The sequence below is a fragment of the Pseudochaenichthys georgianus genome, chromosome 9 (assembly GCF_902827115.2).
Source record: "Pseudochaenichthys georgianus chromosome 9, fPseGeo1.2, whole genome shotgun sequence".
In the NCBI taxonomy this organism is placed as follows: Eukaryota; Metazoa; Chordata; class Actinopteri; order Perciformes; family Channichthyidae; genus Pseudochaenichthys; species Pseudochaenichthys georgianus.
Window position 1 is genome coordinate 42,796,299 of NC_047511.1, and position 19,348 is coordinate 42,815,646.

Sequence of the window (19,348 nt, forward strand, 5' to 3'; positions counted from 1 at the left end):
ATCAAGAAAGAAAACCTGCATCCACTTTTGTTCCCTTTAATTATTCAGTGCCTTTTAGATTAGATTAGATTAGATTCAACTTTATTGTCAATGCACAGAGTACCACTTAAGTGTTAAGACAACGAAATGCCGTTAGCATCTAACCAGAAGTGCATAGAAGCATACGGTGCAGAGGCATGTCTAGTATTATATCAGTAACACATATGACAGATATATAAACATGAGGACAAGAACCTTTCCTGAACCTGCTGGTCCTGCAGATGTTTCTAAGGCAGCTACCAGGGGTGAGAAGTGTCCTTGATGATGCTCTGCACCCTCGCAGACATCTTGGTGCTGGATTATCTCTGTGTCGGGAGATGGTTACCAGTAATGCGTGTTCTTCAGTCCGCAGCAGTGCAGTCCCTTTACCAGACCGTGATGCAGATAGTGAGGAGGCTCTGAATGGTGCAGCGGTGTTTATATGCATGGGAGGAGACAGGGGGGCTTTCTTCACTATCCTCAGGAAGAAGAGACACTGGTGAGCCTTCTGGACCGAAACTGGTGACGTCCCGTTAATGCTGATGGCTGTGCGTGTGCTGCTGTTGGACCTTCTGAAGTTCACAATTCATTTAGTTTGGACAGCTGGGATTTACACTTGCTAGACAAGTCTTAAAGGTCCCCTATTATACTGTTTTGCATTGATATATTCTCTCAGATACATGTCAGTGGCGAACCGTCAGGGCCTTCAAGGTATTCAGAGGATACCCTGGAACACTCAGATAAAACAAACAAAAAATCGATTTAATTATAGAAATAAAATGTAATAAATGAGAATGGTATCTGTGTTGTTGATCTGTAATATCACAGTGTTACGTTGATTTGTTTGTCCTTCTCGGACCATGCACTACGCATTTCAGTGGTTTTGTGTCAGAAAAGAAATCAACCAATCAGATCGTGTTCTGGGTCTCTGGGTAGAATCTCCTTCAACAAGGTATTCTACATCCTTGATCGAATGCCCTGGCCGTTGCTCTGAATGAGAGCGTACGTTTGGACTGACAGTTTGATCAACCAATCATATATTGATTTGTAGCCAATGGGCGTGTTCTTTCAGAGTTCCCCTCGGTTCCAGGGTGTTCTAGAAGGCCCGCTAGTTCACTGGCTCGAGACAGAGGACCTAGATGAATGCGACGAAGCAATTCATGCCGTTTTATTGTTTTTAACATTGAAATGCCAAGTGCAACAGGTGAAGATTAAGTTGTTGCGGAATTGTTGTGAGTTCCCTTTTCAAGACGACAATTCAGTGAAAAGACGGACATTATAATGCCGGGGGGGGGGCGGCGGCGGCGGGGGGTGTGTGTGTCTCCAGAAGGTCCAGTTGTGATTGACACGGTTCGTCACTGATGTATATACAAAACATGTCTCTGAACAGATGTTAGAGTGGTGTTACCTTGGTTGCTGATTGGCTAATGGTTACTCGAGCCAAAAAAACGTTATGACATCATAAAGTGGCCAAAATCTGATCAGCTCATTTTCAGACAGGTTTTTATCTAAATAGATCAGGACAAAAAGTGAGAGAATCTTTTTTCCTGAAGCTTTCTGAATCTCTTTCCACAGAGGGGACACATGTTGATGTAGAAGAGACATGAAGAAGAGGGGACACATGTTGATGTAGAAGAGACATGAAGAAGAGGGGACACATGTTGATGTAGAAGAGACATGAAGAAGAGGGGACACGTGTTGATGTAGAAGAGACATGAAGAAGAGGGGACACATGTTGATGTAGAAGAGACATGAAGAAGAGGGGTCACATGTTGATGTGGAAGAGACATGAGGAAGAGGGACACATGTTGATGTAGAAGAGACATGAAGAAGAGGGGACACATGTTGATGTAGAAGAGACATGAAGAAGAGGGGTCACATGTTGATGTGGAAGAGACATGAAGAAGAGGGGACACATGTTGATGTAGAAGAGACATGAGGAAGAGGGACACATGTTGATGTAGAAGAGACATGAAGAAGAGGGGACACATGTTGATGTAGAAGAGACATGAAGAAGAGGGGACACATGTTGATGTAGAAGAGACGACACATGTTGATGTAGAAGAGACATGAGGAAGTGGACTTTGCATAGAGGGTGACCTTCAAGTTATACATTGTTAATGGCTTGTTTCAAAAGAACCCTCCGAAGGTTGATTTGTAAAAGTCTTGCATCTGCGTTTGAAGTGATTTCAAAAGGCTTTCACTTCTTGCGATGAATGAGTGCATTCATTTGCAGGTGGAGACAGGATAAACTTCATATTTCCATTCAGGCTACAATCAAACGGCAGCCCCCCGCTGAGACATGCAGACCCCCCCCCCCCCTGTCACAGCCCTGCTGATTGTGAAGCTGACTCTCCAGTTGACATACAGTTCATTGTAACTTTGTTTATTTGACAATTGCTGCTCACTTCTCATAGTTCTTCAAAACACTTTGTTATGCTAATCCTCCCTGCATGGATACAGCAGAGCCAGACATCCGTGCTGTCACTCTTCAGATTGACAGCTCCATAACACACATCCAACGTGCTCCATGCGCTGCCGTCTGCAGAAACACTGGTTCCTTTCAGACACGCTGCCTGCTTTATGCGTCACTTAAGCTGTGATGCCCACACACACACACACACACACACACACACACACACACACACACACACACACACACACACACACACACACACACACACACACACACACACACACACACACACACACACACACACACACACACACACACACACACACACACAGAGATAAACTTTGTATTTCAGATTGTGGAACAGGTCATAAGGGAAGAAGAATCTGAATACAATGTTGCGGGTTCTTCCTTAAAGGTACCATTTGTAATGTTCATACTTTGTTCACGATCCGCATCTCCAGGCAGCATCCTTTGTTTTCTAAAGTCAGTGTGGACTTAAACGTAGGTGCCTTAAAGTTGTGTTGTTTCTAAAATCCAACAGGGGACGACTAGCTACCAAAAGAAAGCAGGTTGAATAGAAGTCTTTGATAAAATGTCCCTTCTTCTCTCTTTGTTTATCACCTGAGTGAATATTTTCCTAAGGAGTTTATTCTCAATCGCTAGTTTCAAGACTTTTGTTTTGCTCCTTTTGCAAATCATGGTTCCATAGAGAGAAACATAAATGATAAAGCAGGGTATGCTTTAGGTCGGGGTTACCTTATGATTGACAGGTCATTACCCCATGGTGTTCTTGGCGTTTTCAAACATAACTCTTCCACATTTGATTTCATTATGAAAAAAATAATTAGAACCAGTTTTGGTGGCCGAAAAACACCTTATTCAGTGCACGGTTATACTGTGCCATGTCCTGTCTGTTCTGTTTGCAAAAGGACTAGAACTACGATAAAATGTATAATATGTTTTATCAACAAACAGCCAAATGGACAATTGAACTCATCATTTCAGTACAAAGTCTTTTAAATGAATGTGGAATCAGCCACGTTTGCCTCTAGCCCTTGATTAATAAAACAGTAACAGTAAATAGTCACACAAAATGTATTTTATGTGTAGAAACACACCAACTAACAATTCTAAATCTCATTCTTTTTTAGCCACTATACTCTGAGGCCAATTTACCATAGGTCAAACGAGTTAATACAATTCATGTCTGCTGTGATATTTCTCCGATCTACATAATTTTCAAGAAGACGAGCAGCGAATGGTAATTCCGCGGCAGCACTTTGACGACTTTTCATCAGACTTTCTCCCGCTGACCGTGGGGCTCATGTTCTGACTCGGCATCGAGATCTAACCCCTCTCACACCCCGGATAAGTGGATACATAAAGGTGCAGCCATTTTCACTGTCTCACCCCAATTTCTACAGGTTAATGATGATTACAAATCAGGTGGGGCTAACCATCAAACGAGATTCAGAGGTCACGCTCAAACTTAAACGTTTAATTTCCGAACCTTGACGGACGGGATGAGAATGTTGCATTTAAGATTTGGACGCCGAATGCCATTTTCCAATCTCACATCTGCCACAATTCCCATTTGAAGAGAAAACACAAGATCTCAGTGTGATCATTGCCTAGCCTTGAGCTTGTATCAGCCTTCATGGGTTCCAGCCAATGCTCCCAATTCCCCCCTTCCCAAAAATCTGTCACCACCAGCTGGAGCCATTAGACCAACTCCTCCCTGGGTATGCGAGTGCCACGCCTCCCTTATAGACTCGTCAGCCAACAGAGACAGATGTTAATTACAGGCCCATTTCCTCCCTCCAATATTATATCTATTAGCAATGCGCCACAGATAGTAGACTATGGCTGCCTATTGTCTTTTATTATTCATACCTTGGCATTGCTTAGACAGTAGTAACAAGTGGATGGGATAATGTGTGTCGTGCTCACCTGCTGGCAGATCCTGGGTCAGAGCTATATCGTTAATGTTACTGTGAGATGATGGCCGAATGTGGATTGATGAGGCTCATTAGTAGGTGACAGCATTGGTTAAGGCGAGTAAAACAATGATCAAGAGCGTTGCATTTCGTTTATTACAGTATCAGGAGATTGCTTGGAATTCATGTAGATTACTAAAATATATTTATATTGGAAAAGTGTCCAAGACAACATTAAACATTATATTGAAAAGGATGTTTTTTGAAAGTGATGAACCTTGCGGAAGGCCCCACGACGCAGACCTACTCCAAAACGCAATGGGTTCCTCCTTGGCCGAGGCTAAACCCTTCCACCTGAACATTGTACCAGAAGGTTCTAGAAAGACAAACAAAGATAAACGAAAACTGAGGCCAAATCTAACATCATTGGCAAAAGTAAAAAACAAAACTCAAGTGTGCAGTTCGAAATGTTTTCATCAAGGGAGCTTTAGGGATATTTAAACTAATTATTTCATGTTTTAAAAATAAACAACATGCTTAATAAGATAAGATTTGAAAAGAAAGCAAAAACCACATCTTCCGGCGCAGACTCATCTCTTTCGACTCCACTTCGAGCGATAGAATTACTAACAAAGCACTTATATACTAACAAAGGGCTGGCTTATCTAAAGCCAGTTGAGTAGCACTTGAAATGTTTGGCTCTATGAAACCTGATGTACTTTATGATTCTGTTTTCTTCAACTTTGTATCTTCTTGGTCGAATGCACTTATTGTAAGTCACTTTGGATAAAAGCATCAGCTAAATGAAATGTAATGTAAACAAAATGTAATAATAAGTCTCCTAATTGAGGGGAAAGCCAATGATACTGTACAATTGGTTGCTGGGTTTTTCCCCCCGAGAGCCTCGCTACTAGTTCCAAGGGATGGGGCTAATTGCTGGTGCTTGAGACTGTGTGTTTGTACTCTTCTTCAACAGATGAAAGATACACATGGTAAAGATAAGGCTACTGGCCATTGCAATCACTTCAAATGTATATGTAGCTATAAATCTGATCCACATTAGCTTTCTCTTGATTTTTGCAGGACACACAAGTCCATGGCATGTTGGAATGACAGACCAGAGGAACAGGAAGCCACTGAGGTTTGATACTCAGTAATGGGACACAAGTGTTCAGGCAGTCCTGCTCTATCACTCAGCAGGAGGATCCAGTGCACCAAAGCAGGGGATCTGGGGGTGTGGATGGTGCTCCTCTCCGTCCCCAAAGAGAAGGCCCTTGTTCCTGTGCGTCTGATGAGAGCTGACCTGCTGACAGAGGGCCCTCCGCTGGAGAAGATGCTATCGTGTGTGAGAGTCTACACCACAGAGGAGTCACTTCCTCTGACTAATGCTTCATTCATCCTCCCTGCACACTGCTCTCCTTAATACTATACCAGATACTGCTGCAGAGCCACGTGCATGTGTTGTATGTTTTGCAGAATATTTCTTTGCACCCATGTGGTACTAACACGCTTTTTTTCTGTCTATATGGGAATATGTGTGAGTACGTCTGCAGTTTGTTTTCATGCTGTCCTCTGTTTGGTTTTCATCTCCATGAGTGGGTGTTATAGCTCCACAGGGGAAGTGCACTCTTTCAGTAGTGATGCCACGGATAAATGCTATGAGACTCTCCTTAAAGTAGGAGTCTCATAGCGGGTGGGTATATTAAAACTGTCAATAATGTTGCGCCAATAAATGTTTTGTTACGGCATGTATATGAGTCTGAACTCCCAAAAGGCAACAGGAAGTGAGAAGGCTTTTAGTAATGAAGGCACGGCAGTATATTTCTTGAGAAAGAACTGTTTATGTAATCTTGTATTAAGTCAAAATCAATGATGAAATCTGATAGCATTATGTGTACCTGTTATGAAATGTTGTTCGATCACAGCTTGCCCATGAGCTAATAGCTATGTGTTCAACTTTACTTTAAAGATTTAAATAAATACAAAAAAACTATAGGTAGTGATAGATTACCTTAAAGGTAAAAGCAGTCTTACTTATCCAGGAGTTAGGGTTAGGAAAGATGAAGATAACGCTAGCTGCTCGTTAGCCTAGCGTAACTTGCTGAATACTGAGCCTAAAGGCCCTGACACACCAAGCAGACACCAGAGAACTCGCCGAAGCCGACTGTTGCGTCGCCGTGTCCTCCTGCGTCTTGGCCATGTGTCGCACGGGAACACACCGCAAAGACTTCAGTGCATGAGTGGCAATAACTCTCCTTACCAGCAGGCGGCGGCAGTGTGTATTCGTCATTCAAAAGAGGCAACAACTGGAAGACAGAGAAGAAGAACAGATTGCATGATATAAACAAACAACAAATAGCGTGTGCGTTCCATTTCCCTCTCGTCCATTGAAAACATGTTTTGTGCGGCACTGGGCTGCAGTCGAATAGTTTAAAAATCAGCTCCTAAGTTCTAACTCTATCGTCTATTCCTTGACCTCTGAGTGAAACGTCACGGGGTTAAGGGATAGTGGATAGGAGAATTCAAAAGGACTTAGGAGAAGAGAGTGCAGTGCTTTAGAGAATCAGAATGCACTTTCACTATCCGACGTGTTTATGATGCGCCAGCGGACGTCATGAATGTGCGTCTGCTGCTGTGGGGGAACTATGGAAACCACAGTTTTCTATACAGCGGACTACAACATGGATGTTTAATAAGAACGAGGGACTGCTGTAAACTCATCCAGAGACTCTGCACCGTGCTCTGATGCTGCTGCTTTGCTTTATGAACGTGGACAACAGAGAAACATATTCTTCAGGACCAAAGTTGGAATTGAAATAAAAAAGGAAAGTGAAACTTATGTTCGTCACCCTCTCCCTCCGGTCCACATTAATACTAATGATCCCAACGATTGTATGAACTATGAAAATATCTTACAATCAATTCAAATGTATTTATTATAAACGTTAGTCCTTAACATCTATCACTGTGTATATCACCATTCAAACATCTTTTAGAAGTTGAACAAACCCCACACAGCTCAGTAAAGACTGTGAAATGTTGACTTTATTTGATAATTTCAGTGAAAACTAATGTTCATATTTCTCTTTTTGATTATAATACTGATGAACGTTCAGAACAAAGCACTTTGGCAACGTACCACCTATGTTTTAAAATGCTTAATAAGCACCGTAACTTTCATGATATAATTTCTCGGTTATAATCGGTTGTTTCCGTGAACGGCCGACTGTTGAGTGACGGCAAATGCTGCGGCTGCAAGGCATTGTGGGGCAGCATTTTCGCTTCTCCTGTCGGTTAGGGAAGTCCAGTGGTTCCTAAACTAAAGGAGGTTATAAAGGAAGTTTGAAACCTCCTTTCCTTTCATTCTCATCATTCTAGAGAATTCGAATGGCACTTATCATGGCTGCCACTGAGGGACTTCCGGGTCATTTCACTCCTTTAGGAAGGTTCCTAAGCTAAATGGACTATTCGACTTCAGCCCTGGAGCTATCAGCCATAAGAGGGGTTAGCGATAAGAAACAATAACAATGTGCCTACATAACTGTCAGTTGCAGCCCTAGCATTAGTATTGGTCAGAGCCATATAATATAATTATATTAGCCATAGCCATATAATATAATTATATTATATGGCTCTGGTATTGGTTATAGTAACAGCTACAACATTAAAATACTTCTAGGCAGATTGAGGAGGATAATGGGAGAATGAACAGAGGGGCAGAAACATCCATCTGAATAATAATAATAACTTTATTTGTATCGCACCTTTCATACAGGGGATTGCAGTTCAAAGTGCTTTACATCAGTAAGAAATAAGATATAAAATCAGTGTAAAATAAGCAGCAAGAGCAAAGCATAAAGTGGGATAAAATAATGTAGATATATATATATATAGTAATCCCAACAGGCCACCTTGTTTATGGTTTGATTCAGTTTTACATTACATTTATTTGATAACTTCAGTTCACTTTGAAGATTCCGAACACTACAAACTATAATCAAGACATATTTTATCATGTATTATAGTAGAAAGTAGAAATAGTTTGAGTAGTTTTTAGTAGAAATATCCCTTTCAATAAAGGCAGTATAGTATGCCCGTGTGTCATCTCCAATAAATGGCTTCAACCATCCTTTAAACTCAGGGTTTGATTCCCACTCCTTTCTGTACTTTTGTGAATACAGTTTAGACTGTGACACGATGACCTACGTGGATGTTTAGCTTGTCACAGAGAGGCACACACACAGTGGACGAGGTGATTAAGTGACTGAAGCTGTCTCGACGCGGGAGAGTGTGGCTGTCTCCTCTCTGCTCTGACTGCAGCGGAGCTGCTGCGGGAGGCAACTGTGAGTCTGCGCGCCTGTGAGTACTATGGGAGGGCTGAGGGGCTCACGGCAGCTCGTTAACTGCAGAACAATACGTGAGTCTCCAAACACCAGAGAAGTCCCTAATAACACCATTACAAGTCGTTAGATCAGTCGTTAGTCGCTTTTGACAAAAATAAGTAGCCGGAGGGTTTGGAAAGCCGCCGAATTTAACGACAAAGTCGCCAAGTTGGCAACACTGGTCTGTGTGTGACTTCTTAAATCGTTTGTTTACGTCCCTCACTTCCGTTTCGCTTCTGATTCGCTAGCTGAATAGCCAATCAGAGTGATTGCTTGGTCCGACTGCCTGACCTGATGCATGTTAAATCGGCCATGCATCGGGTCAGGCAGTCCAAATAAGGCGTGTCACGGCAGACCGTGCGGGACTCACCAACCTGACTACGGCGCCGCGAATGCCCGACGGCCTATGACGGCCTCTGACTCCCAAAATCGGGTTGGTGTGTCAGGGCCTTTAGGCCTACATGTTGATGCTGGTGCATATAAGTGCATTTTGTTAACGTGCAAAGGTAGCAATTTCCCAAGGTTTCAAGTATTGGTGCTAAGCTAGCTTCATATTGAGCATTCAGAAAGTCTATACATTTGAAAAGTGTCAAAGTATGACAATTAAAATGTAGTGTCTACTGGGGATTAGATGGTTGGTATCACATGACCAATGGATGCAAGATGGCTAAGAAACCTTAAAGATTGGTTGAAAGAAACAAATGTTCTTGCTTCAAACTCTCGAACACAGTTAGGTTGTTGGCAAAATAGGAACGTTTTGTTGCTCACATTAAAGATAAATGTTCATATGAGACCCTTTCAAGATCAACGAATAATATCATGATTTAGTCTTCAATCTTGAACTAATGCGGTCTTGTTTCTTGGAATGTAGACATTTTTTTTAATGCAAGGATATTACTCAACAGCGTAGATTTGTTTTTGCTTCGCTCTTTGGAACAGTTAAATCCGTATGAAGGATTTATTTTCCATTGGGAAGGTTAAAATGTGTCCGACGTAAGACCAGAAATGGCTTGTTACGATGATATTTCTTTCAAACCTGGCAACCCTGCACTGAGTGAACAGCTGACAATGGTTTATTGGTGGTAATTGATGCTTTTCTGGCATTTTATCAGCCCATCTGTTGCTGACGATTGGAACATGTGGTCCAGTACGCTCCATAGACACACACACACACACACACACACATTCACGCACAACACAGAAAACAGAAAACAGCTTGCACCTGATCCTTTTACTGCACATTTTATATGAATCCACATATAATTTACCACACATCAATAAACATATACTGCACCCGCGAAAAAGCACACACACATGCCCACATCATACACTCTCTTTCACCTGGGCGCACCTCGGCAATATTCTGTTACAGATCACAGCGACACACACACTTTCACAGAAACCAGCCTCCCTTTTATCCATTCACTCTACTGGAAAAAACATAAATGAAACACACACTATGCACATATAAATAATGCATATATGAATCCAGACATTCACACACACACACACACACACACACACACACACACACACACACACACACACACACACACACACACACACACACACACACACACACACACACACACACACACACACACACACACACACACACTGATGCAATAAAAGCCTGTTTTATGACTTTGATGAATGGATTTTGGATATTGTATCCTTGAGGTAGGTACAGAAATGGGGTACTGCGGGGTACTGTGGAAGGACACACACACGCACACACACAAACACACAATGCCTACATATAAACTGACATGTACAGATATATCAACAATGAGTCGTACATGTACTATAGTTGCGTGCCTGCAGAGATGTTTAAATACACACAGCAGGGATCTCGTCTCTCTGTCTGGGGAAGCCCAGTCTTTGCTGTGATTAATAGGCTGTATGGCTCCCACTCTTTACCTCATACTATCTCTGTGCTGAAGCTGGAAAAATAAGCAAGCAGTCAGTTCACATGACACTGAGGAGAAAAACTCCCCGGCCAGCCTGCATACAATATGAGCCTGATAACGCTTAGCATGCAATGTTTTGAGTTCAACACGCCTTGCAGCCAGGAAGAAGGGCTACTCTCAGGCCCGGTTCTACGGGGGTGCATAAGGGTGCATTGCACCCTCAGTTGAGTCGTTATGCACCCTCATTTGAAAAACGAAAAGTGAAAAAAATAAATGTGAAAGTGAAAAAAATTAAAATAACAATAATTATAATTGTAGTAATAATAAGAAGAATATAGTCAATGATGGACATCAGAAAATGGTTAAAACAACCAGCTCTTATCACCAGCAGTAACACGGCATCTACTGCAGGTAATAACAGTTAATGTCATGGGGACATTACGTTACCCGCGGCCACTGTCGTGGACACTAACGTCCTCCCGCCCGACTCGCCGGCTTTGCCCGCCTCGCCCACGGTGGCGGAGCAGCCGCAGCCGTCTTCGTTGCCCCAAACACCGCCACCCTTCGGCGAAACAGAGCCTGCCCAGGTATATTTAAAAAAGTACCCAACTCACCTGTACAGTGGGGTAAGGCGCTCATTTTGCAGCTCATGGTTTCAAAACAGAGATTGGCTGGAATATTCATGTAAAAAGATGCCATCTTCTGCTATGCATGTAGACATTTTGGTTCAAGTACGTCAGATGCCTTCACCACAACTGTACCAGAGTACCAACCACTGTCTCCTGGTACTCATCTGAGTAACTCACTCACTGCAAATTAAATACTACATGACAGTAAAACAAGAATACAGTTTAAAAGGGGAGTGATTTGCTCTCAAAGTGCACCAGATTGATGCTTTTAACTTCAATATTCAAAAGAAAATCTTCCCGGGGGAGCATGCCCCCGGACCCCCCTAGAAGAGGTGAGGACCCCCCTAGAGGGTGTCAGGTCCACTCCCCACTTATAAAAATAGCACTTTACCCCTGCACCCTCTCTAATCTCAGATGCACCCTGAGTCATTTTGTTCTGGAACCGGGCCTGGCTACTCTACTGCAAAATTGATATTTTTCCTTAAAATTCCAACCCTTACTTTTAACCTCTTTTGTGATATAAAAATGCCCTCGAGCTACATCCCAACAAAACTACATTTGTACTTTTTTAAGCTGAATTCACAAAGAGCTGAAGATCTCTGACACTAAAGACCCAAAGGAAGCAAGCATATTATTTAAATTTGCAAACTTGCTTTGCATTGCTGGGGGCTGATAACATTTGCAAACTAGACAGTACTTTTCTCATTAGCTTTAAGTATGTAAAAATGTAGTTGTAAATAACCCCCAATGTTCTCACCAAATTCATCTGACTTTGAGCCAAGCAGATGGTTCCCCTGCTTTGTTTGTATATGTTATCTTTGAGGCAAGGAATGTACAACAGAAGAATCTAATAAAGCACCGTAATTATCCTCTTATACAGATAGCATCCATGGTAAAAACTAATTAAAGGTTTCACTGTTTTTTGGTTTTTATTCATACTACTTCCGTCAAGGAGGTTAGACTTCGCCAGTTCGTTCTCTATCTTTGTCTATCCTAAAAACTACTGCTGAAATATTCATAAACCTTCGTGGAAGGTGAAGCATGAGCCAAGGAGGAACCATTAGATTTGAAGGGCTATCCGTTACCATTGGCGCTGCTTACTTACAGTAAATGTATTCATATTTTACATTTTCAGTGATTACAATCATTTTCTACCCCAATCCATCAGAGATTCTTCCTCCCTCACAGCATTCAAAACATCACTAAAAACCCACCTGTGCAACACTGCATTCAACCACTGACCCCCCCCCTCCTATTTTCTGTTTTGTTTATCTCTTTTTGTATTTCTTTGTTTCTATTTTTTTTTTTTTTTCTCTTGTCTTTTTTTTCTCTTATTCTCCGTCAAAGCGTCTTTGAGTTTCATAAAAAGCGCTATAAAAGTCCCATGTATTATTATTATTACTATTTTCATTCGGCAACTTTTCTTGGTGAGTGATTAACTTAAGCCTATGATCCAAAAATAGTGTTTTTGATTTATAATTAGATATATTGTTAAGGAAGCAAAAACAAATTCAAATGAGACTCCGATAAAGCCTCAAGATATTCACATATACATAAACCTCTACTTTTAAAGTATTATAAGTAGTAATCCCTTGATTAGTAGGTCTGCATCGTGGAGCAGTAACACCACTTACCGGAGAGTTGAGCTGTACTATCTGGATCGTCAATTATCAATGTAAAACAGTCAAGACCCATAGCAACACAATGTTAAAATGACTGGTTAACAGTAACTTTAATTTAACTTACAGCCCTCAAATAAACAAGATGCATTCCCAAAAAAAGTTTAAAAACATCTTGGGACAGCACATTACCGCAACAGGACTGGATGATAATCAGAAGGTGTAATTAGAAGTAGTAAAACAATTTAGATGAGATTCCAGTGTCAACCCCTTCTCCTCCACACAGAGTTATAGGCTAGAGACAACACAACGGTGAGTAACAGATGATTAAATTAACACCATACCATACACATTCTCGCCTTCAGCAGCCAATTACAGTAATTACACAAGTTAAAAGAAGGAGACAACAACACCTCGCGTTGAAAGAGAACAGAACCACCTCACACATTTAGAAGTACAGTATAATATGTAACATGTCTGCAGTCATGCCTAAAACATTGGACATTAACCCAAGTGTTTTAAACTAAGAAATCTTTCATTTTAAACAAGATAACGGTGTGTTTCCGCTGGTCTCCTGTCCCTCTTGTTTCCTCTTTTGAGCATGCGTCACGTTATCTGCCACAAGCTGCCATATATTGACTTTGATTGATTATTTTTACAATTTATATCTTGGTATTTTGTAATTGAAGGATGGGTCATGACCGAAAGAACGAGATCGCGGATACAATCGGCCGAGATGGGTTTTCTCCGCAGGGTGGCTGGCGTCTCCCTTAGGGATAAGGTGAGAAGTTCGGTCATCAGGGAGGGACTCGGAGTTGAGCCGCTCCTCCTTCGTGTCGAAAGGAGCCAGTTGAGGTGGTTCGGGCACCTAGTTAGGATGCCACCTGGGCGCCTCCCTAGGGAGGTGTTCCAGGCACGTCCAGCTGGGAAGAGACCAAGGGGTAGACCTAGGACCAGGTGGAGGGATTATATCTCTTCGCTGGCCTGGGAGCGCCTTGGGATCCCCCAGTCAGAGCTGGTTGATGTCGCCAGGGGAAAGAAAGTTTGGGGCTCTCTGCTGGAACTGCTACCCCCGCGACCCGACCACGGATAAGCAGGAGAAGATGGATGGATGGATGGATTTTGTAATTGGATATTTTAACCAGATGAAGGATTTTCGTCATAGGACGTTAATTTAAGAAGGGTTATTTTTCTGGGGGAAATTCAGTTTTTCCACTCTGGTTTCACATTTATAATACATTATACAACTTATTTTAAGAACTTTGAAGTGTGAAATTGTTGGAGTTTATATTGCACATATCTTATTATCGTAACGTAAAGGTCAGAGTAATTGATCAGACAAACAACTGAGCTAACATTAGCGTCAGCAGAGCAGTGTTACAGTCAGTGCCTTAGCCAGGAATTAGTGTGTGGGTGGGCCTGGAGAAATGTAGGTGGGCCAGGGGGAGACTTATTAAGCGTGGGGTCTGAGCTGAAATGTCATTAATGATTTTATTTATTTTTTAATGCACTAATTAAACCTAAGCATATACTAGCAGTGAAAACAAAAAAATAGGCACGGCGGCCTCAGAATGTGTAAAACTGACATCCACATGACTGGCTCGGGGGCCACAGGTTGTTTATCCTTGACAGTCGCACAGTGGGCACACATTGAGAGTGTTTTCATATTCAGCAAATGTTCACGCTTCAATGCAGACCTCGAGAAGAAATAAGACTTTCATTCACTCACGGCAAAAGTTACTTACTAATTTACTCACGGTAAAAAATGCACTCCCTATTCCATTGTCATGAAGGTGGAATCTAACTATATTCAGAATAAGTTTTATTGCATCCAGGCTAGAAACATTTTTATTTCTGCTGTAAAGTTGGGCATTTTAACATGAGGGTCTGTGGAAATGGCTCCTTTCTGCATCCATCCCCTGTTGGCCACTAGGTGAACTGCAGTTTGTGGCACTTCCTTCTGGGCTTCCCGGCTCTGCCCCAGAGTTTGCCGCTTCTCAATCCTCCTTAAGGACGAACTATGAAGGAATCCTATTGTATAATATATATTGAGGGTATTGGTGCACTTTCCATCCATGTTGCTGATACATTCTCATCACACTTCAATCAGTGGATCGTCATGGTAACAGCCACTACAGTGGCGCTGTGAGACTGTTATTAAACTCAGTGGTGCTTTTTTTGATTAAGTGATGTTTACTTTGATCTCCATCTTAATTAAGCCTATTAACGTACTATGATTTGATGATTATTTATAGACATTAAGGAGTGCTAAGGCTGAGTGGAACAACATTATTTTAGTTATAAGATGACTTTACAACATTGGCAGCAGACTCCTTACGCTAAATATATAGTAAACCAAAGCTAAAATTGATGAAGAAATAGGAATAAAACTTATGATACAAACAATACAATGTATTGTGAAAGAAAAGATTGAAAGTGGGCAATATCATAAAAGCATGAAGCACAGGGACACAGTTATCTAAACAAACAGTAGGACAGGTTTTGTGGTTCGTTCAATCTCATTATTAAATGTCACACAGTTTAGCCCCACCAGAAAGATGTGCCAGAGACGGTGGAAAGAAATGAGTTCAAATGCAATAATGAGACTGATAAAACAGTGTTGCCACGGTTATTAATGTTAACGAATCTGACGGAGAGTTAAGGGGGTTCAGCAGAAGAAAACAGAATAAGACAGGGTACATTTTTTGGAATAATTTCCAAGAACACATCGAGAGAGCTCTGTGGAGAACGAACCGTATGTCGTGACTCGACAGATATGTTAGCTTTAGTTATGTTTTTATTTTGAAAGTAATCTTTCCTGTCATTTCAGATCCCACAGTTCCTGCCTTTGTGAGATTGCTTGGCCCTGCCCTGATTGTTTTCACCTGTGCCCATCCCCCTCACCTATATATAGCCCTGGTGTTTCTCTGTTCCTTTGTCAGTTCGATATGTTTCACGTCGTGAGCACCCAGGCCTTTTGACTCCTGATACGTACCTTGAGATTTAGACCTTTTGTCAAGTGACTTTTTGTGTTGCTGTACAACTTTGTTTTGGCTTTTTATCTACTTTCTATTTTTTGTGAAAGTACGATTTAGTTTGTGATTAAAGAACATTCTATTTTTGGACATCTGTCTCCGAATCCTGCTTTTGGGTCCTGCGTCCTGTATCTCGGTTCATAACACAGTGGACCAGCTCTGCAGCATCCAATCACAAAGTCGCAGCCTCATCTAAGCAGAAAGCACGGCTGCTCTCGTGTTGTTCTCTGCGATTTCCAAAATGTTGAAGGCTCATCTAGTGAGCCTCCCGCTGACCAGGAGGTGAGATCATAAACCTGTGGTCCAGAGTGCAAGCATTTCCAATGGCTGTGACACAAACGTTTACTGTCACAGTTACTTCTAAGAACCCAGAGACATTTGTGTTATTGGTACCGCTCGCTCGTCTGCCCTACTTGTGTGATGCCATGGTTCCATTTTGGTGTTTTTATTGGATGTGCATTTTCACTTGGGTCCAGGTGTTTGGCAGCTTAGCCTTGGCTGTCAGTCCAGGCTTTACAAGAACATGACAAACTCCTGAACTGTTTACACAACTTCACCCCATGAACTGAGGCGTGTGGTGCAGTGGGTTTTGAGTTGGTATTCGGATCAGGAGGTCACAGGTTCAAACCCCGCTGCAGTCAGCATGTCGTTGTGTCCCTGGGACACTTCACCCCAAGTGGCTCCCGTGGGGATTATCCACAGTATTGAGTATGTAAGTCGCTTTGGATAAAAGCGTCTAACACGTGACAGGTAATGTAATAACTGGCACCAATTGAGAGGCTTTGGAGATTTTGTGGAGCAGAAAGCGAGGTCAGAAGAGGTAAGATGGGCAGAAACAAACTTGTGTATTTCAGATTAAGTTTCACAAGAGTAAAGCAGTGACCAATGAAAACATTGGATGTAGGTTTGACTGATAAAGTCATTTAGCGTGGTGCAGCCAATGGACTGTGTGTAGATATACGGTAAGAGTGGAAACCCTTCAATGGAAAGTAGCTGCACTACTTTTTGTGTCAATTTCAACTATTCAGCTGACTTTCTGTTGACCGATAGCAAACCGCTTGAACAGAGAATTTTAAAGCGGCCCGAGTCTTGCTTTTTGGGGTTTCTCTTTCTATAGTGTGGTATATAGGTTTTTATTCATGGACTGCAAAGGGTAACATCTCAAAGTTCCCTCCCCTCCCCTTTTGCCCCATCACACAATCGTGCTGTGTTTTCAAAGTAGGTTCATCTTCTTCTTAAATCTGAGTTAATTTGGTATGTCTATATAAGACCCAGGCTGTAATAGATTGGCATTTTCCTTTAGGATATATAAACTTTCATGCCTCCACTACTTCTTTGTAAAAGTACTGTTATTTCTAGCAATTACTCCTGATGATATACGCGAGTGCTCACTAACACCCAGCACAGTCTGTAATGAATTTCAATATTCCTCGTTTATTAAAGCTGATTTAATTTCCGCCCAAGACGGCATGTTCTGATTAGCACTCTTTCAAGTAGAGAGGCAGAACTTAGTCAAATTGTCTGCTGTTGTGATTGATTGGAGTAAACCTGTAGACTAAAATAAAAGAACGTCTGATTTCAGCATATTGAAATAGGGTTTAAAAGTTGGATGAAGTTGTTGTGTAGATAAGACAGGTATACACTCCTTCAGCCCGAACCAGACCAATCGCATAGTTCACTGACCTGTCGCCAACATTTGACCAGGGGGGGCGCATTGTGTGTGTGCATGTGTGTGTGAGAGGTGCGTTGAAATGGCCAAAGGAGTGCACACTGCACCCTGACATGAGTCTTTGTCTTTCGAACTGATTGATGGGTTCATGGCCCGAGTTTTAGAGTGGACACACATGCATACACACACACACACACACACACACACACACACACACACACACACACACACACACACACACACACACACACACACACACACACACACACACACTCTTGATCTTATCTTGCAGTCACTCATATAAGTGCCAGATATGAAGGCCTGAAACCTGATCCTCAGAAGTCCTGCTCTGTGATCAGGGAGACGGACAGAGAGGGATTTCTTTCCTTTTTTTATCAGCCAAGAAAAAGAGTGTTATTTTTAGAGTTGGGAACTGACCAGTAACAAGGAACTTAGAAGTCAAGTTTTGTTTAGCCCAAAGGCACCTAGCCAGGAGTTGCTCATGTATTGGAGGGTGCTATCCATTCACTTCACCTCGACATCTTCCCAGATTCAAACTGCTGACCCTGCAGTCACACTTCACTTCCATTTATCACCTCGAGGTAAAAGCCACAGCATGCTTTTGTAAATCCAGACTCCCACAGTGACCTCCAAAATGTTTAGCAGTGGCAGTAGTGGTGAAGTGGCACGGCACTCGGGTTAGCTCGCTCTCTCCCTGCAGTCGCTGTCAGTCCGCTGTCAGCTGCCATCCATCACGGTCCAGCTATTTGGGTTCACCTGCAGCCGCCTGGGCCGAGACAAGAGGGCTTGTCAGTCTGTCAGTCACTGAGTAACGACACCAGGCCTGGGTGACCTCCAACACTTACTAACAACGCACAAGCTTTGCAGGAGAGTGGAGCAGAGGGAAATAAAGTAGACTGGAATGGGAGAAACGCATTCAAATGCAGTTCCTCCGTCAAATAAAGTCCCGACGAAATGTTCAGCAGAGGAAGAAATGTGCTACTTAGAGTGGTGTCAGACGGTGACAGGGAAGACGGTTGCAGATTTCTATTTTTGTTGGAGCTGACCAGGTATGCGGAATGAAAAATGTACGACAGGCGCAGGTAATTACTCTAATCCCACATGAGACAGAGATAAGGAGGCAGCAAGAGGAAATTAAAACAATTCATCATTAGACTTTACTCTGATCAATAAACTGCATATCATTAAATAGTGACTCTGGCTATAAGATAGATAGATAGATTCAACTTATTGTCATTACACAGTTCAGGTGTAACGAAACGGTTTCTCTGCATTGACCCATCCTAGTGTTAGGAGCAATGGGCTGCCATTATGTACGGCGCCCGGGGAGCCATGTAGGGAACGGTGCCTTGCTCAGGGACACCTCAGTAGCACTTGAACTGGTGACCTTCCAGTTGCCAAGCCGAGTCCCTATGGACTTCGCCACCACCGCCCTTAATAATAGAACCACATACACCCCCCACCCTTTTCTTTATGCATGGCGTTAAGCCTGAGAACTGACCCCACCCTATCTCTTCCCCTGTTGCCTAAAGTATCACCCTGCATGGAAAAATGATCATCCGTGGAGCTGAACGCTGCCGGCCTCGTAAATAAGACGGAAGCAACGGTTGAGAGGGTGTCCTGACACGAGCTATCTGAATGTCCAGCTCTCCATTCAACCGCAGGGGTGTAAATCAGACGTCTGCTGGTCTGGGGACAGCGGGCCAGAAGGG